Raw genomic sequence first — 24,306 nt, 5'->3', positions numbered from 1 at the left:
TTAATGTGTCACGTTAACGTGATAGATAATTCTCTTGTTTATGAAGCCCTTTTATCTCCTGACTATCTCTATCCTTCGAAATATAGATCATTTGCATAAAGAATTCACACACGGGTTGGCCATATCGATGCCACATCGATCGAAACTCCTGGCAGCTACTTAGTCATGGGATTCGAAAAACGTTTGGAAGAACGATAGGAAGAACCGTAAGAGAGAGAGAGAGAGAGAGAGAGAGAGAGAGAGAGAGAGAGTGAGAGAAAGAAAAGAAAAGCAAGGAAAAAAACGAATGAGAAGTTCGAAAGAAAAGACAGAGTAAGAAGGGTGGTAAAGGGAAAAAAAAGGAGAGGCGGGTGAGAAGGGAAAGAAGATCGTAGAAAGAAGGATTCGAGATCCAAGTGGCCGCAGAAGCACAATGTTCGTCATGCGGACAATGGAATCGGTGGAGTCTCGATTGGTCGACCGAGAGAAGAGCCGACTATCGATACTAATCGATATACACTCACGAATGCACAGGGCCAGCACGAATACACTCAAACGGAGGAACCCATGACGGTGAGACTCGATTAGTCTTGGCATTGTGGCTCCCGTCAATGTCCATGGACCGATGGAGAGACCAATAGAATAAGAGGGAGAGAGAGAGAGAGAGATGCTGAAGTTGAATACGCGTTGTGTGCCAGGCATCACCAGTGAAACAGGGATCGATCTATGTCTGCGTGTGTGTACTCTGAGAAACCTGCACAGAAATGCGCGCGTGTCATTGTTAGCCACCTGAGACCCTAAGTGATTCCTGACACGTTGTCCGTGAAAACGCTCCCGGCAGAAATGGAAGATAGTAGGTAGAATGAAAGAGAAAGAGAGAGAGAGAGAGAGAGAGAGAGAGAGACACGTCGATGGCTACTACTACTCGTCCATTTTGATTTGGATCGATGGCTATTACCGAGCTTCTCCTTTCTTTCACCGATCAAAGATCTCCGATTATTTTAAAGCTTCTCTAAGCTTAATAAGACCATGACGAGAGAATCCGATCTGATTGGGAAATTTTATTCTTTAAAAGTTGATCAAGAAATTAGCCAAACAAATTAAAGTCATTTCGACAAAAAATTTACCTAGAATAAATATATATGTATATATATATTTGATTCATCCATTCTTATGAGAAAATATGAGGGTGAAAAATATTTTCTAACAGAGTCAGAAAAGATAATAAAAACAGGGAAACTCATGCGAGCTTACCTAAATTCAACCCCAAAACCTTGGCACCCTTCGCAGGGTTGCAAACGAGCTACCTTTTAGTTGAAGTTGAGGCAACGCGTGGACGTCGAGGGAGATGGTAGTAGTGACGATAGATGGTGGACCAAATATAATTGTACGAAAGAAGTAGGTGGAACCGAGGATGAAAGGGACTACGGAAAGTTTGAAACGAACGATTCGAGAGGGGTGGCGGGAGAAAAAGAGCGTGACACCATAAGGTTACGCCTGTTTTGTAGACAGATTCGTTACGGCCAATATAATGGCTATTTACCATACTACGTATACTAGATTAACTATTGCCAATGGCCAATAAAATTATTCAAGGTACAACATTATGATACACTCGTCGATTCGTCGAACGGTGTCCGTGAAGAAACGCCTCTTTCAATCTTGCGATATATCCAGTCTATCACGGACTATTTCAATTATCCGTTACGATCAGACATCGGGTGTCTCTCGATCGACCGTCAGCCAGTCGTAACACTTGCGAGGGATAAACGACGACGATCGAGGAGGCGTGTGAACTCTTCCGTAAATTGACCTTATCTTCTCACAATAAAAATCTTTCTAATACGAGAAAGAATCTTTCTTGTCGTTCGTGATCAAACAATGATAATCGAGATTATATCCAAGTTCAGATATTTTTCTTCATATAATATTTTCTCACAATTAAAAATGTGACAAAATCGCAGCCTCTACGTTTGCTATACAATCTTATTAGAAATAAACAAAAATATATATATATATATATATATATATATATATTCATTTATCTCCTTTTAACCAAAGGACATTGGAATCACCAGAAGAAATTTCCACGAAGTTCCGAGAGTCGATCAAAAGGAAAGGTAAACGACACCATGGCGTTGCAAAAAATAGGATGGAGAGGGAAGGGATACATAAGGAATAATAGTGAAGTTTAGGAAGAAAGTTTGAGAAGGAAAAGGCGATGTTCCTAATGTTGGGGAAGGAAGAAGATTCGTAAGGTGCGTATAGCCACGGGGGTGTTAGTCGTGCGTGCGCGGTCCACGAAGATTCTGCTCCGCGGGTTCCCATGGGCAGGTTGGCCCACCCATGGCTTTTTCACGATGCGCCAGGGAGGCAGCGTTCAAGAAATGGCACGCCAGGGGCTGACACGTCGTACGGAGAAACGGATAGAGTCCTTCGTTCCTCCTGACAGCGGGACATCTCGACTATACCTTGAGTACCTTTGCCGAGTAAGCGAGCCAAAAAATGGGAGAGATAGAGAGAGAGAGAAAGAGAGAGAGAGAGAGAGAGAGAGAGAGAAAGGGCATCAACAACACAAACTGCCAGATATAAACGTGTAATTCTTTCGTGCTTTGCACTCATTGTTCCCCTAAACTATGGATTGCGCCATTGTCATGAATATCGTGAAGACCGGCCAAGTTCGAGCTGAGAGAGAGAGAAAGAGAGACCTGTAAGCGAGAATCTTTCTATCCTTTTTTATCCAACGTTCTGCAACAGGACGAAGGACATTATTTTCGAACACAGTGTCACCCATACGTAACCTGCAGCACCTTCTACTCGTTACCTCCAGCCATTGTTCAGGCAAAAGCCTTGCACTTGACTCATCTCTTCTTCACAACTCGCTTTTCTTCTCTCGATGAATCGACCCTTATGATATTAAGAACTCGTCATCGAGTCTATGGTAGTTTTTTCAAAGAAATCTGGATTCAAACAAATTTCATGGTCTTTTCTTTTTTTCTTCTTTTCTTCTAGGAAAAAAAAAAAAGAGAAGAAAAGGAATCAGTCAAGGTGTCGATAAGATTTTCGCACGATCGAACGAAAGAAGGATCGTGAGAGAAGTTGTTCAATTAATGAGTCCCTTTAATCCGGCCATTTGGCTGGCGAATGACTTTTCATTCCACCCCCGAAGCATAATTCGATCCGCGGTCCCCGGTCTTTGGTCGGTTGAACCGCCTAAGTGAGGATGTTATGGCGGCCCCTCTAGAGAAAGAGAGAGAGAGAGAGAGAGAGAGAGAGAGAGAGAGAGAGAAAGAGAGAGAAAGCGTTTTAACCCACGAAGGAAACATCGGCGTTCCCCATACTAAAGGCATCAGCCACTTATCTGGCACGCGCATCGGATTGCGTTCCTTATCGCTGCGCTGCACTACTTTCACTACGATCTTCCCTTCCCTTCGTAAATGACACGAACGATGGAAAGTAAACCAAAGCACCAGAAAGAGAGGGAGAGAGAGAGAGAGAGAGAGAGAAAGCGAGAGAATTTATCTCGATTTACGATGGCCCCTTCGATCTCGTCGAATCTACTTGACCATATAAAAGAGTAAGAATATCGATAACGATTTAGCCACAATTTTTCTTTTTCTTTCTCTTTCTTTCTTTCTTTCTTTCTTTCTTTATCTAAACTCGTTAATATTATTTTATTGTTTGTAGGGTATATAGATATACGATGATATAAAAAATAAATCCGCTATGAATTCATACACACACACACACATATATATATACACGTATAAAAAGTTCAGTCATATATTATATCACGAAAGATTCAGTCGTATGGGGCCCCTACGTGTGTCAACGTCTTATTCTTATTCTTAGGGGGGGTCTATAGAGAAGCATGGGAAAAAGGTTTGTGGACCCAGTGTGTATTATATCTCGACTCCATTATATAGCTGAAGTGCATTAAAATGTTGATAAATAGTTTACGGTCTTGGACTTGACTCTCTTTCTGTTTCTTAATGCTGCATCAGCCACTGTGTCAAATATAACCGAGTAAATTTCTTCTCGAAATGTATCCGTTTACCCTCTTCGAATGGAAACGATATTTTCATCAGACTGAAAAGAAAGAAAAAAAAAAAAAAAAAAAAAGGAAAAAGAAAGGAAAAAAGGAAAAGAAAAAAAATGATACTTAAAATCCTTTTGAAGTATTTTTTTGATTCTCACGAGTTCAGGTAGAACGAAAAAAGACAACATTTTTGACCAAACATGTCCATAAATGTTCGGACCTAACTGTTTCGAAGGAAACTTAATGGGTCTCGGATTTAGATCTTAGGTAAGAACAGAGAAAGAAAGAAAGAAAGAAAGAAAGAGAAAAAGAGAACGAAAGAGAGAGAGAGAGAGAAAAAGAGAGAGAAAGGAGACGGTTCATAAGTCAGAACGGCACGCGATCGTAAGTCAGGATCTTTACGGTGTTCTTGGCTCGGAAAAAGCCGGAAAATTATGCAAAATCTTCTAAGAAGAATGTTTTTCCCTGGTCCGTCGGCGAACGCGTAGTCGACTGACAGTTAAAGTCAGGAACCCTTCATGAATCAAAACACGATCTCTCATCTAGTGACAAATAAATTATTTCGACTTAACAAAAATGTACCTTTTTAAAAATGTCGTCGTCCTGTACACGCCAGATCAATGTGCCTATTTCTCTTCCTTTCTCTGTGTCTCCCTTTTTTTTTATTTTCCTCGCGAATTAAAAGAGTTCTGTGTCTCGTCTGCCGCTATTAGAGCGACTCTGTTAAAAAGAAGAAGCTAACAAAGGAGAGAGAGAGAGAGAAAGAGAGAGAGAGAGAGGGAGAGAAAAAGAAAGAAAAAGAAAAGATAAAGAGAAAATAAAAGAAGAAGAAGAAGAACCTCATACGGATCCGCGTTTCCACGAAGTGCCAGCGACCCAGTCGTGTAATACTTGGAAGCGACTGACGATGATCAATGAAATAGTCCGTAGGCGTGTTGGTGGCTGCTTCTCGATCTCCAGAAAGACCAGAGCATGAATACAAGGAGTAAGAGTGAGAAACAGAGAGAGAGAGAGAGAGAGAAGAAACGAGATGGTCACATATACGCACATACAATTAAACGCTCACATAGCGAAGGTTCAGTAGAAAACATATAGAGTTGCATATACACATATATATATATATATATATATATATATATATATACCTTGGCTCGGATCCGGCCACGTATAATTGATAGACTGAGATGCCGGCATAATACCGGATAATTTGTCCGGCTACCCGAACACAATCAGACTTATTGCCGCTGAACGGATGCACCGCATCCGTAATCTTTTATACCTTGCGTGGCGTTCCTCTTCTTCTCTGCATATTCACGCATATTCCGTCTCTCCCTCTCTCTCTCTCTCTCTCTCTCTTTTTTTACTTGGATACACACACGCGAAGATAACCCTTTGGAAAAGTGTCTTGTTACCCGGCGATATTAATCCGGCCCATTAAAAAGTGGACGAATGAAAAATAGGAACGCAAAAGAAGCATCGAGTCTACTTTGGCTACCTGTGTTTGGAACGACGGATGGATGTTGCTACAGAAAAGGTCCTCACACCCAAATTGTCTTCGATCATCTTCAAGTTATCAACTTTGTCCAATCATTTCTAATAAACGATTTGTCCGATTCTTTGATTCAGTCAAATATGTTCTGATTTTAATGAAAGACGATTAGAACTGTCCACTGCTTCGTAAAACATTCACATTGATATACACTTTTCTACGTCGAACAAATGATTCTATATACACGAGTCGTTCCAGTTTCATGTATATATATATATATGTGTGTGTGTGTGTGTATATTTTTTTTTTCGTTGGAAATACTCTTCGAGCCGATCGATTTCTCGAATGTCAACGTGCAAACGCAAACGAGTTATTCGTATTGTCCTAAGATGGTCGGAATCCCAGGAAGACATCGTGAATGAGCAGTAGGGGTCTCTAGGTTATACTCTAACCGATAGTATAGACGACACCTAACGTGCACCTTGTATAATGTTCCCATTCGTCATGAAAGACCGCATATGAAAGAAAGAGAGAGAGAAGGAATCATATGAGTATACATATATATGTATATATATATATATATATATATATATATATACCATATATGTATATATAGATATATATATATATAATATAGAATCAGAGAGAGAGAAAGGGAGCAAAAGATCTCTCGAAGGCGGTTGAAAACGCGTTTGGGGTGGTCTCACGTGGACGTGCCAGTAGGGACATCACGCTGAGAGAGTCGAGAAGTCCTTAATTGAAACGTTTTCTTTCATTTATTATTTCGTAAGCTTGAGATGTCATCTTCTTTACTTGGAAGGATGAACAACAACAAAGGGAGAGGGAGAATAGATAGATAGATAGAGAGAGAGAGAGAGAGAGAGAGAAAGGAGAAAAATTATCTCGACGAAATTGGTTCATCTAACTTTACCTTTCTCTTCTTCAGAAAAATGATTATTTTCTACTACCGACGAATAGTTGGATTTAAATATGATATTACGTATTCCATTTGATTTAACTACTCGAAACGTATCAAAGATCGCGATTTTCTTTGGGAAAAAAACATTAACATGTTCAATCGAAATTTTTCACATATCCAAGTGTTAAAAATTAAGGATGTACGTGTTGTCCATCCTCTCATAGAACGAACATTCATTCGCAAAAGTGTACGTCACAATATCAAGGATTTTTCACGAGTCTGTGCGGAAAATAGAAGAATAAGTAGAAGAAGAGGAGGAGAAGGAAAAGGAAAAGGAGGAAGAAGAAGAACAAGAAAAAAGGAATAGAAAGAGAAGGAGAAGAAGAAGCAAGGCAGTCCGGATTGCAGTTAGGCGGATAAGATCTGTTCATCCCCTACGGGGATATGGGAGGGAGACATCGCGGTTTCAACGTCACTCCTATCAACCCCTCTCTTCTGGCTTCCTGGGCTGGACGAAAGCCCTTCTCTGCGTCCCTGGGGCTTTTATACGGCGGTCGTTTCGCTTTACTACCGCGATACTCCTTGGTTATACGGGCAGCTCTGAACAAGAGAAAGAAAGAAAGAGACAGAGAGAGAGAGAGAGAGAGAGAGAGAGAGAGAAAGAGAGAGAAAGAGGGAGAGAGAAAGATAGTGAGGCCTTCCCGCTCCGATTTTTCCTCCGGAATGTCAAGCTCCGCCTCGTCCTTTCTCTCTCTCTCTCTCTCTCTCTCTCTCTCTCTGTCTCTCTCTCTTTCTTTCTCTCTGTCACGAGAAACGACTCGTCCCTGGATAACTGCCGATCGAATGGAAATACGAACGTAACGCGGAACTTGTATCGGATCAGAAAAATTTATAAGAGTCACTTGTGAAACGTAAATTTCATTGCTGTCTCCAGACGAATGAGAATTTTCATTTCTATCGAGATTCGATAAGTTTCCCCATGATGACCATTGTTCCCAATCGAGATTCTCACTCGAACAGGATCAACAAGAACTACTCGAAAAATGCAGAAACGAAGCTTTTCCTTCGACTTATATTATTCCTCTTCCACTGTGAAAGACACAGAAGCGGATGGTCATCATAAAAATTCTAATTTCGTGAACCACTTCCGTGTGTATACTTATATATATGTATATATATATATATATATATATACCACCAATGTCCTGCATATCAAATCGCCGAGCATATACGAGCTCTCTTTTCTTCTTTTATCTCGTATGCTCATCAAATCTTCTTGCTTTTATATCTCTTCTCTTTGTTTTTCCACGATATACCAAGCGCTACCGGTTATAACCGTGAACAATTATTCTTCATTGAATAAATTCTGCTAAATATATAAGAAAAATGATTCGACAATCAAATTCTCTTTTTCTGTATCGTTTCTGCGATTACATGAGAAAAAAGAGACGGAAAAAAAAATCGGGGAAAAAGGAAAGAAAAATATAGAAATAAAAAGAGCAATTAATTTTCATTGAATAAATTTTTCTAGAGAATCGAAAACCATGGAGCATACCACTGCCCTTTATCATTTCTACAATTTTACGATAAAAATAAAGAGAGAGAGAGAGAGAGAGAGAGAGAGAGAGAAAGAAAGAAAGCGAGGTTAAGTTATCATAAAAATTCTAATTTCACGAAGCCCTTTTCGTTGGAACATCTACCGAGTGTACGCGTTAGTATGTTATAGTAAGAGTTTGTGGTTGTGCTGGTGTTGGAAGGGAGGATGTAGGGGGAGGGAAAGGGGGTAGCTCTCCCTTATCGGAACTTTATGGTTTTATACTTTATATTTTGCAGCGCGTACACGGTACACCCGCCCTCCCTTTTTCCTACTGCATTTCCCTCTCTTCTCTTTTCTCTCTTACTCTCTCTTCCTCTCTTTCTCTCTTTTTCTTTCTATATTCGTCTCGCTCAGAATCGTTGTATGCAGGACGTGCACGCGGTCGTTCCTCCCGCCTCTGAGCTCAGAGATATTATGCCATTGGAGTGGTGGTTGCTCTGCTTCCGAGCAACGCTCCGAGATTTTATTCGAGAAATCCTTCGAGAAGCACTCGCTTGTTCTCTGTCCGGGAGTTGAGTAATTACCTATGCGATTGAAGGATAACATGCTAAGGGAATGTAAACGAGTCGTTGATTTTTTTCCTTAGGACCAAAAAAAAAAAAAGGAGGAAAGAAAGAAAAAAAGAACGAAAGAAAAATAAAAAAGAAAAAAACAGCAGTAAAGTAGAAATCAAAGGAACGTGTTCTTTTCTTTTTTGTATTTTTTTTTTTTTTTTAACGTCTAATTAAAATCATAATCTACATATATAATATTACTATGACGAACTTAGAATTGTTCGAACATAATGGACGATTCGATCTTGCTCCATTTCTAAACGATTTATATATATGGCTGCACCTAGGATAGTCACGTCGATAGACTTTCTCTAAGGAGAACGGTAAGCAAATGATGTTTGCCGAAGGGAAAGAGAAATCGATCGATCGTGATTCTCGTGCTAAAATCGACGAGAAACGAACGAGGAAGTGAGTATGAATAGGCACGATACGAAGATGATCGGTACTGAATAACTCAAAGAAAAGATGATGATGATTATGATGATGATGATGATGATAATAACAATAATAATAATAATAATAATAATAATAATAATAAAAATTATAATAATAATGCTGATATAAAGACAAAAGAAAACAAAAAAATAATACTATTTCATCTCTGAAAGTTGTCAATGGTATTGCCGATTAGAAAGGAAATAATTATTGATAGTAAAAGTAGATTACAAATATGTTGATATTTAATTCCATAAAATGTAACGTAAAGTATTATAAAAGATTCGCAAAAAAAGAGATGTCGTCGTCGTCGTCGTCGTCGTCGTCGTCCACCTTCTCCTCCTCCTCCTCCTCATCCCCTTCGAAAGGGATAACATTCGGGAGGTTGACGATTATCGTTCGTCATTGACATCACTGGCTCCCATGGTAGTCGTAGCACGATGTCATCTCGGTATCGCGTTATCGCATCGGATATACGTACACGTTCATAACCGGCGAGGTATTACGATTCACTTTAGCACAATGGATATTGTTACCGGTTGACGTGTGACTGACAGCCGCGGCTTTTCTGAATGCATCTCTCAGAACTCCGTTCTCGTTCGTTCGCGCACGCCCGCTTGCATTCGCTGCATCGTGTACACGTAGTATATGTACATCGAAGGATATGGATTTCGAATCGATTTAACGTCGATAGTAGAGTAGAGTCGACGTAGGCATTGCTAACTTGGCCTTTTCAATGCTTTATCATCATGGGATTTATCAACGAATTTTCCATGTAAAAAGTAATCTATAATTATCGTTTTCCTTTAAGTACATTACAAACGTCTAATTGTATATAGAAAATCAGATAATAAAGAAAGTCTAGTGTTCTTTGGAATTTCACAAAGTTCCTCGTACGGGCTGAACTGATACGTGGAATTCGGGAGATTTCTAATCCGGGCCACGTGAGAGCGACATTTAAAAGTTACGCGGATAACGAAGCGCGAGACTCGCTAATGAAAGGCCCTGTAGCAATAGGACCGCTAATTAACAGCTTCTCGGGGAGTTAATTTGAATACAAGCTGGCCAGGCAGCTTACACGTCGCTTCTGTATCATGGACTCTCTCCCTCTCTCTTTCTCTCTCTCTCTCTCTCTCTCTCTCCTCTCTCTCTGTGCATTTATGTGTACGCATATGCACGCGTGTGCGTGTGTCCAAGTCCTATAGGCGTTGGTCCGTGCGACGTATATATGTGTAAACGTTGTAGCTTGATTCCTGCTGCTCTCTCTCTCTCTCTCTCTCTCTCTCTCTCTCTCTCTCTCTCTCTCTCGCTCTCGCTCTCTCTCTCTCTCTCGTTTACTCTTTCTCTCTATCTCCAGCTCGGACTCAGGTCTGCCAACCGTAGAAGCGACTAATTTAAATACACATGTCGATGCGTGCGAAGATTGCACCTATGTCCCGCGTCCCTACCGAGAGAATCTTTTCTCTCTTTCTTTCTCTTTCACCGTCTCTATTTCTCTGTCTTGCTTACCAAACCGATACACATAATGTTATGCGACGACAGCGAACAGGTAACTTCACCTACGTCAGCATCGCGTTGATAGAAACTCCAGAAATCGAGCGTGATTCTATCCATCCTCTTTCTCGTCCTTTAAACTTTCGTGATAAAGAAGAAAAGAGAAAAAAAAAATAGAAAGAAAAAAAAAAAGAAAAAAAAGAAAAATCTTTAAACGTGCAAGTAAATGACGATAAGGCCATTGGAATTATTTCCAGCGAGTGAGTAATAGAAATAACATCCCACGATTCTATCTCTATCTCTCTCCTTCTTTCGATCTCTCCGACTGTATAGATCCTAATCGTCGTTCTGGTTTTACAGGCGCATAATTTACGATCGCATTGTCCTACGCCTTTTATGACCATAATTCCACGGTTTTATGATCGCTCACGTCTATCGTGCGATAATAAAGTCCACGCGCGAATTACTACGATTGAACTCTATAATTATGGTTTTCCTCGCTGGCAGTGATGATAAAACGCGATGGAAATAGGTGCGCACGTTTGGTACGTGAAATGGAAAACTTTCCATTTGGACGAACACGCGTTCTCCAAAGAGGAACGAGTTCGAACGAGTGCTTGATTTTCGTGTTGTACGTTCGTTTTTTAAAAGAACGCATAACAGAAGCGAAGGAAGGATGATACGCAGAGGAATGTAAGAGGTCTGCTACGAGAAGAGGTGCCAGGAGAAGGACTCGAGCTTTGCATACGTCCGGTTAGTCATATCGCTCAGGTGGCATTGAATCTGCTGAATCGCTAATGAGACTACGAATCGACAAGCCTCGTCCGAGAAAAAAGCCAACGGAGCGTAACCAGCCAGGCCGGTTTCTTGAAGCTTCGTTGCTCCTTCGCTGCCTCGTCGTTCTCTCTCCTCGTTTCGTCCTCCCTCCCCCGCCCCTCTCTCTCTCTCTCTCTCTCTCTCTCTCTCTCTCTCTCTCTCTCTCTCTCTCTCTCTCTTCCTCTTCGTCGTTCCCTGAAGAACGCGCTTTCTACATCTTAGATCTGAATTTCAAAATACGCGCGCCGTCAACCTTAAAGGCGTAGAAGAAATATAAATGCTACGGGGGCTATGATTCACTTCTCTGACACTTTTCCTAGAGTGGAGATTCCGCCTGAAGAGATCGATACGTCCTTTCCTATTAACGCTCGCCACTTTCACCGGCAGCCAGTGTTACACTTATGACGTAGCGCTTACGATAGAATCGATATCCTCGATAACATCGGTTACGAGTTCGCCGGCACCTTAATTTCATATCGAAGGTATATCGTTGAACGTGTACGACCCTTTTCCATCGCCATCGTTGACCAGTCGCTTGGCAAGATGCTCGATCAGGACGATTACGCTCTTTCCTGCTCGAGGAGGACACTTTTGGCGTATATCAAAGATACAACATCGTCCTTCGAATTGAACGGCTGTGCCTACTACTAACCGGGAAGCAGCTGCCGGAATTGGTACTTTGATCGGATAAGGCACTTAATTTTGGTCGTATTAAGAACATATTTCTTTTCTTTTTCTTTTCTTTTTTTCTTTTTTCTTTTTTTTTTTTTTTTTTTTTAACTCCTTCAAGAGTCATCGAATAGCGCTTGCGCGAGAGCCTAATAAAAGCTGGCCCCTGGGAATTCGGGAGAACGTTACTCGACGTCAAGGCGAGACGTAATAAATGATTTCGAAAGTACGATAATACGTATATACCTATGTCGAAGAGAATTTCGATCGATTGAGACCGACCTTACTTATACGACTCGGCAAAATTCCTACACGCGATCGATCAAGGTATATGCATGTTATTACGATGTCGCGATTGACGTCATTCTATCCTAGAGTACAATACGGTGAACCACACTGTTAGCCGATATATATCACCGGATTCTCAATGAAAAAGATGAAAAAAATGAGATCGATAGGGCAACCGTTACAGTTTTTTTAATGACAATGGATTTGATTTATAAAACGAGTTAGCAAAAGCTCCTACATCGAAATATCTTGTAACGATAATACCCAAAAAATATCCAAGTTATATCTCATCCATATAAAGGTCAATGAGACACAGAACTTGCTTTGGTATAAATCGCGGCCATGATCTTTACTGCGAGGCTGCAACGAATCAAAGTTAAAACCTCCAAGTAGCAACCCCGTCAACAGTGGGTAGATGCTGTCTGCAGGCACGGAGATGCGATCAATATTATACGCTTCTCTCTCTCTCTCCCCTACCAAAGAGTACTCTCCCTTCTCCACCCTCCTCCTCCTCCTCTTCCTCCACCTCCTCCTCCAACCTCTAGCTCCACTTCCCTCCTCTTGGTATCCCTCGTACCTCAGCTCGTGCTTTCTGTCTCTCTCGATTCGTGATTCTGTCTCTTCCTACGTTCGCGGATTCTCCTCTTGCCTCATTCTCCCTCTCTCCTTGTCTTCTCCCACTACTGTCTCTTCTTCCTCTTTCTCTATCTCCACCTTCTCGCTTTATCTTTCTCTCTCTCTCTCCCTCTCCCTTTCTCCCTGTTCTTCTCTCTTTCTATCTCACTGTTCGCGTTCATCCACCCTACGTCTCGCCCGTCCCTCCTCTCTCTCTCTCTCTCTCTCTCTCTCTCTCTCTCTTTCTCCGCACATCCGAGCCACCTGTGACGTCACTATCGTGGGACGCCATCTTGCCATCAGACAACCGAGTCCCTCCGTTATCGTTCGTTCCCTCTGTACACCCGCACCCCCGAGTACCCGACTGGCTTACTGGCTGGCTAGCTCGCTAGCTGGCTGACTGGCTGGCTTTTCCAACCCTTCTCCCCTAACATCCCTAGAATCCTGACTAGGATCCCGTCACGAGGATATTCCAACTACTCTCTATCTCTCTCTCTCTCTCTCTCTCTTTTCTTTCTCTCTCTTTCTCTCTCTTGCTTTGTTTCTTCTTGATTTATAAAATTACGTCGTTCACAGGTAACGCAAATTAACGAGATTTCTAGCTTGTTCTTGTACATGATGCTTACAAGTTAGACCATTTGAAAGAAACACAAAAATTGTTCTGTCTATTGGAGAGAATTGATAAAGAGGAGGCCCCAGAAAAGGGATCAATTACGTACCTACGTTCAAGATTGAAGCGTGAATGTTTTCGAGAGATCCGTTTCCTCAAACTAAGCTCTCTTACGAGCTTAACAGCACAAACGTTAGGACAATAGGAAACGTCCAGTCGTATTATTGGTCGACGTTTGCTAAAGGAGTGTGCGAGACTAAAATTGAAAGCATCGCTTGATCGACGCGTTGGTGGTCCCTCTTGTTCTCTTTCTCTCTCTCTCTCTCTCTCTTTCTCTCTCTCTCTTTCTCTATTTCTCTCATACTCGACGACGGTAGCCTCTGTAAGTTGAAACAATAAGGCTTAACTACCACCACGACGATACACTCGAGTCATCCCTGAAGTGTGCTTTGTGAGGGCACGCGCCCCTGTCATTGCGGGAGCGAAGCTGCGGTAGGTTCATAGAGCATAGGAAGTTTCTACGTGTGTGTGCCACGCTTCTAAGAGGAGAATTGGGGAGAGAGAGAGAAAGAGAAAGAGAGAAAGAGACGCGCCTGTGCGAACGTATGTCCTATTGTACCTGATCGTACCAGAATGCTCGTTACGCTTACACCAAAGCTGAGTTTCTTGGCCCAGCAGCACTTGCTTATTTCTTCCAACTTCTTTACTAACTATTAACTTTCGCAATTTGTACGATAATAATCTTATAAAATTATATGTCTTTGAATTATTTTTAAGAATCGGAAAGATCCTTCTATGATTTCTCACTTTTTTTTTTTGTCTTTTTTATTTTTATCATCAAAAGGATACGCGTATGTACTTGGAATTGAAGAAATCGAAAGGACGTGTCGAAAGTAAAGCCTTATAGAGGGTCGACCAATGAGTACAAAGAAAAATACAGAGAGAGAGAGAGAGAGAGAGAAAGAGAGGAAGTTGCGTGGGTTCGTTCGGTGGTAGGTCGCGGGTTGCAAACAATCGGCCGGACGGATAAGTTTCGCAACTGATTCGAAGCATATGCGAGACACTCGAAGCAAAGTGCTACGCGCAGCGTGGCATCTGTAGTGCTAGCGCGTGCCTGACAATGCGCACTTGTGCGCCGAGCACTCATCGAGTGTTCTCCAGTTTATATTATCGTTACCGTACTTAGATTACATAGGCGCCTCGAAGCATTCGAGCTTCTCTTTTTTAGGACCACACAACGTACGCTACATTAGCTACGTTAACGAGCAAGCAACATGCAATAAACTAGTCGGAAGACGTTCTTCTTTCGCATTGATCTTTTTTCTTTAACTTTTCTTTCGTTTCAATTTAAGCGAAAGAATCGCAACGATGGATAGATAAATGAGAAAACAAATAATCTTAAGTATAACGATGAAATATAATGGAATAAAAAAGAATGATACGAAGTTGAGATTTAAAATTTGAAACGAAGAAGAATCAATGTTGAAAGGTACGATTTTGGCAATTAGCTCTCTCACGACGGTGGTAGAGATCGGAAGCAGAGAAAACGCCGTTTCGGATTCATCGCTCGACGAGTATCACTCCGGTCTATCTTCTCCGGGTCATAAATCTCAGACGATACTGCGCGGTTTGCGCAGATTCGAGCCGTCGCACCTCCCTTCGAGCCCCTTTCAACCTCCAGCAGCAGCAGCAGCAGCAGCAGCAGCAGCAGCAGCAGCAGCAGCAGCAGTAGTAGCAGCTCACCCCCTTCTCGACCCTCCTCCATGCGTCCGTTAGTGAGTCGAGATTATGCTGCGGCGTGTGTCACAACGCTTGAGGAATTTATGCTTAGGCCGATATCTGGCTGCTCGCGCTTTGCATACTCTCTCTCGCTCTCTCTCTCTCTCTCTCTCCCTCTCTCTCTCATTCTCTCTCGTAACGTTAAGATCGCGTATAGAGATTATCAACAAAATTTATAATGCACCCCCAAGGCGAATAATTGTTGATCGAGTACCCAGCACAACTACGTAAATTGGAGAGAGTAGAGTTCTCCTTCTCGTTCTACCTCCGATTACGTTCGTGAACCTTCAACGAGTTGAACAACAAGATGGCATCATGAACTTTGTTGATTCCATGAAAAGTACAGTTACACTATGTTACCACCGGTATATTTGTTCAAGCACGTTAATCGCACAACAGAATTCCGGTCTCGATAAATAAATATATTATATAAAAAGTCCATATATATTGTATATTTATATATATATATATATATATATATATATATATATATATATGCATCTGGATACTCTCTTCAAAGCCAAGACCTTCTCACGCTCTGGCGCACCAAAATGGCGGCATAAAAAATGGAAAGAGAAAAAGGTGGTAGACAGAGGAGGCAGAGAGGAGAAGGATGAAAATGGTGCTTGAGAATATTGTCACCGGTCACGAGAGCTCGTCCCGTGTGCGTGCGCGAGGGCGTTCACGATCCTCGTCTAAAGGTGAGCCAATGGGAGAACGAGAAACACGTTGCGTGACACGGGACGGACTTTTTCGCTCTCCGGAGCACGCTCCACCCGTGCCATGGAACGAGAAAGAAACCTACCACTGTCATCGTCCCTCCTTCCTATAATAACGCAAAAACAAACAAAAAAACAAAGAAAAGAAAAAAGAAAAAAAAAAGAAAAAAGAGAAAAAAAATCAAATGTCAGACGTCATGCTCTGAATTTTTTTCACCCGTGCATCTTTTTCGAGTCTGCTTGGTTGCACTTACGTGTACGGAAGGACCTCCTTGCTAAAATGAATTCTACGATCTTTAGCAGAGCATACAACAGAGCTCTGGATCTTTAAAAGAAAGCACATCGTGGACTCAACGAACGATACGATAGATCACTACACGGCCGAGGGAACTAAGCAGGGTGATCCAAATAAATATCTCAACGTAGCTCATGAATCACTGATAGGATCACGCCACGAGCACTTTTTCCTCCGTTCTCCTCCGCCTGCAGGGTCGGGTCTCATTTGGAAGACTGGGAGTCCTCGTAGTTGATAGGTGTCGCATGATTGAAAGGTTCGCTCCGTGAGCAGATCGTCTATCGAACGATGATTCCATTTCGGATTCTTTTGCAGGGAATGCTTCGAGGAGTAGAGTAAGAGAGATGGAATGAAAAGAAAGAGAGAGAGAGAGAGAAAGAGAGAAAGAGAGACAGAAGGATGGAGGTAGCATCCCACCCTGCTTTCTTAAACAGAGAGCAAGATCTTCGAAGAAGATACAAGGGCAAGAGCCGATCTCACGAAGGCCAGGTACGTCTCTTCCACTCTTCTTCTTCTTCTTCTTCTTCTTCTTCTTCTTCTTCTTCTTCTTCTTCTCTTCCTTCTCCTCCTCCTCCTCCTCTCCGTTTCTTTGTCTTTTCTGTCGTTTAGACAGCAGAGATAACGATATTGAGAGATATTGACTTGGACTTTGAGCTTCCCTAACTCGAATACTAGAACCCTACGATGATCCCCTGTTGTATGTTTAGAAATATCTAGTTCATCTTAGTTAACGATCGATCAAAAACTCTATTAGAATCAGAAAGAATATGGTATAGAAAAAAAAAATTCTTAGCAGACTATCTAGCAAAGTTTTCTCTTAGACCATGACGAGGAGCGTCATGCGTGTCGTGCAGATGAATAATTAATAGCAACCGATGGAGGAAGAGGGCGACGGCAACTACGACAGCATCCTTCATGAATGCAGATCTTCGCTCGAGTTAACCCAAAGCCTGTTCGAGCATCGCTATCAGAAACTAATCCGACCATTAGGGTGACTTCGCTTCTAGCAGAGATGACGTTGTCGGCACGGCTTACCTTTTCAGGGGTGGGCGTTCTATATTCTATACTCTCCCTTCTCTGTGTCATAAAGCGTCGATACATCAAGCTTTGCATTCCTGATATGGGAACTCGTGCCGGAGTCGAAAGCCAAGTCCTGGTATTACGCGAGAAAAGGCCAACCTGCAGGTCTATGGGAAACTGACGAAGTTTGTCCAAAGGATCAATGCCGATCGTTTACGAAGATGAACGACTAGCATTGTAACTACGTCGAATCGATCTAACTTTCATACTTTACAAACCGCTCGCCAGTCTTCCCCCCCTTCCACCCTCCTCGACATTACGAGTACAACGCGATTTCTAACTTTCGCAAACGAAAAACAATGAAAACTTTCAATGTAAACCTAAATGAATTGAATATCTCGATTTGAGCAAAAGGGTGTTGACGCGCATTGGCAAACAAACAGAAGAAGTTAGAAGTTTTTTTTTTTTACGAGAACAAATCATCGTGAGGAGATGTATATATATATATATATATTCCCTAAAGAAACAAACGAAAGGCCCTAAACAAATACTCGAAAAGATTCGATTCCCTGTTGACGTTTGGTGACTTAGCAACAATTCAGCCGAGCCAGAGATCCGCGTTTGGTACGTACGAAAAAGGGAAGAAGAGAAAAAGGGATTCGTGAAGAGACGGCAGGGAGAGAAGTAAACGGCCTACGACGAGACTTTTGTGCTTGGCAGTGTGTCGAAGGGTGCGACTGGCACGTGCCGATCTCTGTGGGATCATTTGGGGAAGGGCGCCAAAATCAAAACTACTCCCCTCCCCGCTTAGATCAGCACGTTTGGTCCTGTACTTCTCTTTCTCTTCCTGGACACTTCAGAATTAAGTCCGTCGCTTTGTCGACCTAGTTATTGTATACATTACACTCAAAACGATCCTGAGATCGGTCTTATTCATATATGATATTCAACGCAATTTTTCTTTGCAACAATGTGTACCAATTACTATATGAGAGTTCTTGGGTTAAGGAACGGATGAGTCAGGTGTGAGCAGGAAGAAGAGAGAGTTCATAGGTGTGTAACATTTAACAATGCGCTTCCAAGCGGGTATACCTTCCAAGTGCGTTCACCTAACACCTCGGCCACTAGCTAGAGCAACGATTTATGTACGAAGGAGTCCGCCCACCTCCTAGTATCTTCATCTCAGCCCGCAGGACGTGCTCGACGAGTCGACTCAAGAAGTAGAAGGGAGAAGGACGATCTTCTTCTACCTTCTTCTTCTTCTTCTTCTTCTTCTTCTTCTTTCATTCTCGTGCACGAGCACATGAACACTCACGTGCACCTCCCACACGCACACCCATGCGGTCCTTGTCTTACTCGGCTAACCTCTAATTAATAAACGCACCGACCGGAGCTTCTACCTCCGGCGACACGTGTATCTGGTAAGTGTTACTCTCTCTTTCTCTCTCTCTCTCTCTCTCTCTCTCTCTCCCTCTCTCTCTCTCTCTCTTTCTTTCTTTCTTTTTCTAACTTGTGGAAAAAATTGTTGCAAATTTTCTCACAAATACTTTATCCAACTGGTTAATGAATTTTCAAATATTATCGCAAAATACTCATAGTTAAATCTTGTATATCCTAAAGAAAGAGATAGAGATTCCATACGTTATAAATCAAGTGGCAAAGCATCCCTAACTAAATCGACTTTGCGTAATCAAAACTACAGCGAGAAAGGAGGAGGGAATAGATGTCTAGCGAGCTATAGGAAGGGAAGTCGAAAACGCTTTGCGGTGGTTACCGGTGTGAAATGTTCCCATGGGGGGTCTACTATGACTACGGGGAGAATATGAAAGAGAGAGAAAGAGAGGACGAGGACGGCCCCAATCCTAAAGTCTCCTATCGATGATGGTAGTCATGGTAGTGGTGGTGGTGGTGGTGGTGGTAGTGGTGGCACCCCTACCAGAACAATATGTTAGCCGTCTTTCGTTACGCGAGCCACCAAACATCCGATTATACTTATTATCCCGTAAGCGTATCGATCCACCCGCAAAATCTATATCTCTGTGAGAATCGTTGAAGCACGGCCTCGGAATTATCGGAATTATCGTGATTAATTAATTAAAGTTTCTTTGCTTTTTTTCTTTTTTTTTTTTACGCATTAATATTTTTGTTAACTTTTGTGTAAAAAGTCATGGTTAACCTATCTTGAATCGTACGTGCTTCCTATGAAAAGCAATAGAATCGTACAAATACAGATAGATACACAGATATTCACTGGTAAAGGAATGGCCGGCTCTGTTCGTATGTAAATCCTTAGCGAAGAACAGAGACGTAATCACAGAGGGAACAGACTCGTAAATCTTTGGACCGTGTCATTCGCAAGTTACAACTCAGGATTTAATAACATATCCTTTAGAAGCAACGCACCGACCTAAGCTGTTATTTGGCTATGCAACTTGGCCCTCGGGCCGATCACACTTTCAAAGTCTGCGCGAGGTGTACTTCGTTTATGGCTTTCGTGAATTCGTCCGATTACTCTACCCTTCAGAAATTTTAACAAGATTGCCAAATTGCAAAAACAGTGGAGAAATTTAATAGCCAAGCTAAATCGTGTTAACCGGTGGGTGGTGAGTGTAGGGATTTGTTTAGGAATCGTGAAGACCCTTCGCTACGAAACAACCCCTGAAATTCGTTCGACTAAGGGGTGAGCATCGAATGCCACGCGGATATCTGGGGGTATCGCTGACGCGGAGTCACCCTTGAGTGCCAGGATTAAAGATTAAATAACCAGCGTCTCACCGAGCAGCCAGTTAACCGCCCATTTAGCACCGCCTGCGTTTTGATCTCCCTTATCCTAAAATATCGAAGAACAATTTTCTCTTATCCGATTGGTTCATTTTTTTTTCTTTTTTTTTTTTTTTTTGGCACCATATCTAGGAACTAACAAGGAATTGTCCGATATTGTAAACAAATGGAAAATTATGATCGGCGTTTTTATCGGTGTAATTAATTAAAAAAATAATTTGTTAAAGATAGATCGGAACATAAACCTCCCGACTAATACAGCTTGCGCTTGTCCAAAGGTTTATTGGTTATTCAGGAAACGTCGTACGCGGTATCACCTGCTGCACCTTTTGCCGGACGCATCGAGCATTGACCGAGCGGAATCTAATTTGTTCACTGACTAAATTCAGCGCCTCTTTTCGATCCAATTACCGAAAAGACTACGAAACAGAAGCAACTGTCGTCGTCTTTGCCATTCGCGAAATTTCTCTTCTCGAGACAAGAAGAAACCGCTGATGGTCGACAAACGATATATAACAACTCATGGAATTCTCGTAATGTATACTGTTATTACTTTAATGGCTTTCGTTGGATAAACCTGCTTCCTTCGGGAAATAGTAATTAGAGGATATAATCTCGCTACGAGATCGTACCTGAAACGCGATGCGAAATTAATTTCGCGTCAAGAACTTTATCACGTTATCTAAGAACAAAATTATCCTTTACATAAAATGACATAAAAGGATTATCTCCGATGTTACTCTCGATACAGTTCTACGAGTTACAGCTATTCGTCATGGGAGCAGAGAACTTGATATACCAATGGGGATCGTCTACAAATTCCATAAATCCAATGTGAACTTTAGTAGTAGTAGAATACGCAGTTACCGTCGGTGAACAACTCACTATAGAATTCTCACAGGGATCAAAATGACTATTAGTAGAACGTTACTATTGTGCCGGATGATTCACATGATTTCCAACGAGTCTAACTTGTCGGAATATCATAATAGAACCTGCAAGTAATAACTTTAAACAAATCAACAATTTTTTTATTTTTTTTTATTAAACAAATTAATTATTAGCATTGTCACATATAAATTTCATGGGACCAATCCCTTAAAGCCTATAAATTTTATCTGATTACATAGAACTCAGTGATAAGCTTTGATCGCATCACTGGCATTGTCTTCATCCACTTTAATCACGCTCCAATACGCTCGGCACGATTTATCAAAGATAAATCCTACGTCCGAATGTCCCCATGCATGTTCTTACGTATCATTTGTACGATACAACAGTTAATAGTGCAAATACATTAGGGTGAACCCTCAGGATTCTTCTTTCTATACGTCGACATGGGAAATGAACAAGCATCTCTGACCGCATTCGCGCCCCATTAACTGGACCATCACTTTCAACAGACAATTCTTGCCACGCAAGCGTGTTAATAAACTTCTGATCTTTTTTACTTTTTAGGTCATGACATATTTTTTCTTTTTTTTTTTTTTCTTTTTTTTTTTGTCTTTTTACATAAAAATCTTGCGAATGAAACGCGAGAAACTTTTCCTTCGAGAAGAAACTCTCACGTAACTCGTACGGGTTTGATCGTTCATTTTTGATGTAACTTTGAATGCGTTAGGGTGAGAAAAAAAAATACAATCTAACAAATTGATGACTTAATAAATAAGTAACCGTATCCGAACGTAGGAACCCTTCAACGATTTTAAATTTTCAATGGAGCCGCGAGAAGGGTGACCCTTTAACACGGCGCGTGTGAAATATTCCAAGTATACGGGGTTCAATTGTTGGCAATGACAATATGGTCCAAAAAGAAACGAAAAAGGGGCCGTTTTCCGGACGATCGGTCAAATTCTTGACAAGAAAGCCGATAACGCCAACTTTTTGTCCGCCTTCTCTGAAGGTTCTGAAAAAAAAAAGGAAAAGAAAAAATGAAAAGAAAAAAAAAAAAAAAAGAAAAGATTGGAGTCTAGAATCCAATCGATATATCCGATGCTCCATATCAAAGTCTTCCATTATTTTTTGATATTTGCGACAAAGAACGCGAGTAAGAAACTTCGACGATATGAATAATAAATTATCTATTTTATTATTACAGACATAAACTGGCTGGTATACACGTGTACTATGGTTACTATGTTAGAGGGATGCATTGTACGAACGAACGAAGAATGAAGAAAATTATGCACGTACGTGTTGCAAGGCGTGTCCTAGGATTTACTTCCGTCACAACGATAGATAGAAATGACAGGAGAGATTGCTGTTGTACAAAGCTGCGGGATGCTTGTCGAACGCCCCTCTTCACCGTTTCAATGCTACAATCGTTTCGGACTACTGACAACTGTAACACCATAGAACGACGAGCGAGATACCCATGAGAATCTCATCCCAAATCCATGTGGGCGTAAGACGATGTGACGATTACGATTATGAGACGTACAATTTCTCGAATGAAATTTTAAACAGGTACGTCGCAATATTGTATTAGACATTTCTAATAAAAATATCGTCGAAAAATTTCTTTTCCTTTCCTTTTTCTCTCTTCTTTTCTTTCTTTTTTTCTTCTTTTTATTTTTTTTTTCTTTTTTATTTTTTTACACAGAGAAACAGGGCAAACGTCCAAAGGCAAAAGTATCATAGCGAATCATGAACAGAGGCAATAATTCTAACGTAACAAGATCATATCGTGCTGTGCAACGTTCTAGCTTAAAGTCACGAAGCAAAATCATATATCGTTGCGAATCGCTCTCTCTCTCTCTCTTTTTTATGGACTAGTTGGAAATTCTAAAAAAAAAGTAGTTCGTAACTTTCCCACTACGCCCACCGATCGGTACTTTTTAATGGAGGCAGGACCAACCTCTCTCTCTCTCTCTCTCTCTCTCTTTCTTTCTCTTGAAAAAAGGGTTGCCTACGAAATTTAAACATCCATCATTTCTCGTCGACGAGTTAACCTCGCAACCCCTTTTGTCCTCCTTGATCTCCCTTCTTCTACCTGCCACGCGCCATTATAATGCGAACGGTTAAACTCGCTTTAAATTTAACTGCTCCCTTAAAACTTAAGCTATGCTTTACGAGCGTCAACGAACATCTCCTCCATCGACGATGGCGCGTACGCGCGTGTACGATTATTCTTGAACAAGCAGGTAACGCGTTTAGATGTATGCGTAATGTAAGAGAGAGAGAGAGAGAGAGAGAGAGAGGAGATACTTCGAAGGCGCCGTCTGTTTTTACGACCTCTCTATCTCGCTTCGCCCTTTTGTTGCACGCCTTGGCGTACTGTATCGACGAGGGAAAGTGCACACTAAAATGGAGATTGTCCCCTGGAGCATTTACGGATCGAAAGATAAATTCGTAATCTGTTACGGGACGGCTTTTTAAGCGGCTTTTGTGTTACTAGGTGGTTCAAGAAAATGTGAGAACACGCGTGCTGAGTTTAAGGACTCATGATTTCAAATGAAAATTTGTCTGTTATCCAATCGTTGTCTTTATTACTAAATAAATTATAATACGTTGAAAAGTTTCTCGAAATGATCCAAATTATATACATAAAGGGAAGATATTATTATACATAAATGAAAATGTCCCATTGGAAAATTTATCCAAGATGAAGGCAGTCCTTAGAATTATATTTCATACAAAGTATATTTTTCTCTGAATCATTAACTGGAAATAGTAAAATGTTTGATGTAATGCGAACGAAGTTTAACAAGACCGACACAGTAAGATCTCGTAACCATACACCTGGTCCAAAGTACCGGACCTTCTCTTCTGGATAAGAAGAGCAATATATATATATATATATACACTTATATATACGAGTAAAGCATATAACCAACTCACATGCATATATACGTATGTACGTATGTAAGGTGGCTGGCTAACATTCCAGTCCTGGAGAGTCCGAGTCTCGACCCGGCCCACCTGTTTATCCCGATATGGCATTAGCTATTGCCGGAGAGAACACCGAAGAGCGTGTGCATGCGCACGATATGATAATGTAAAGACAGCCATCCGGGCAATCGCCGTGGACTTTAGCCGCGACTAAACGAGGATCGCTTATCCCGCGAACATCCGCTACCACCACCCTTCTTACTTTGTTTCTCATGCGGCTAACCGCCGCGTTACTTTGTATCTCCCTTCAGATTCAGAAGAAAGAAAATCAACCGAGAGATAAAAAAGAAAAAAGAGAAAGAAAGAAACAAATCGTT

General features: G+C 41.4%; 1 long non-coding RNA gene across 1 annotated transcript in view; it reads left to right on the top strand.

Annotated features, from left to right (window-relative positions):
* The window catches only part of LOC118448941 (uncharacterized), a 231,552-nt gene extending 207,985 nt beyond the window's left edge, over positions 1–23,567 (top strand). Inside the window, exons 4-5 of the long non-coding RNA XR_004840278.2 lie at positions 22,197–22,564; positions 22,701–23,567. This is a non-coding gene — a long non-coding RNA (uncharacterized LOC118448941). The remainder of the gene's footprint in view (positions 1–22,196; positions 22,565–22,700) is intronic.
* Positions 23,568–24,306: the final 739 nt, after the last annotated feature.

Source organism: Vespa mandarinia, chromosome 12 (assembly GCF_050613455.1).
Source record: "Vespa mandarinia isolate Hongniang chromosome 12, ASM5061345v1, whole genome shotgun sequence".
NCBI lineage: Eukaryota > Metazoa > Arthropoda > Insecta > Hymenoptera > Vespidae > Vespa > Vespa mandarinia.
The sequence above is the reverse complement of the archived record's forward strand: the minus strand, read 5'-3'. Positions and strand labels throughout refer to the sequence as shown.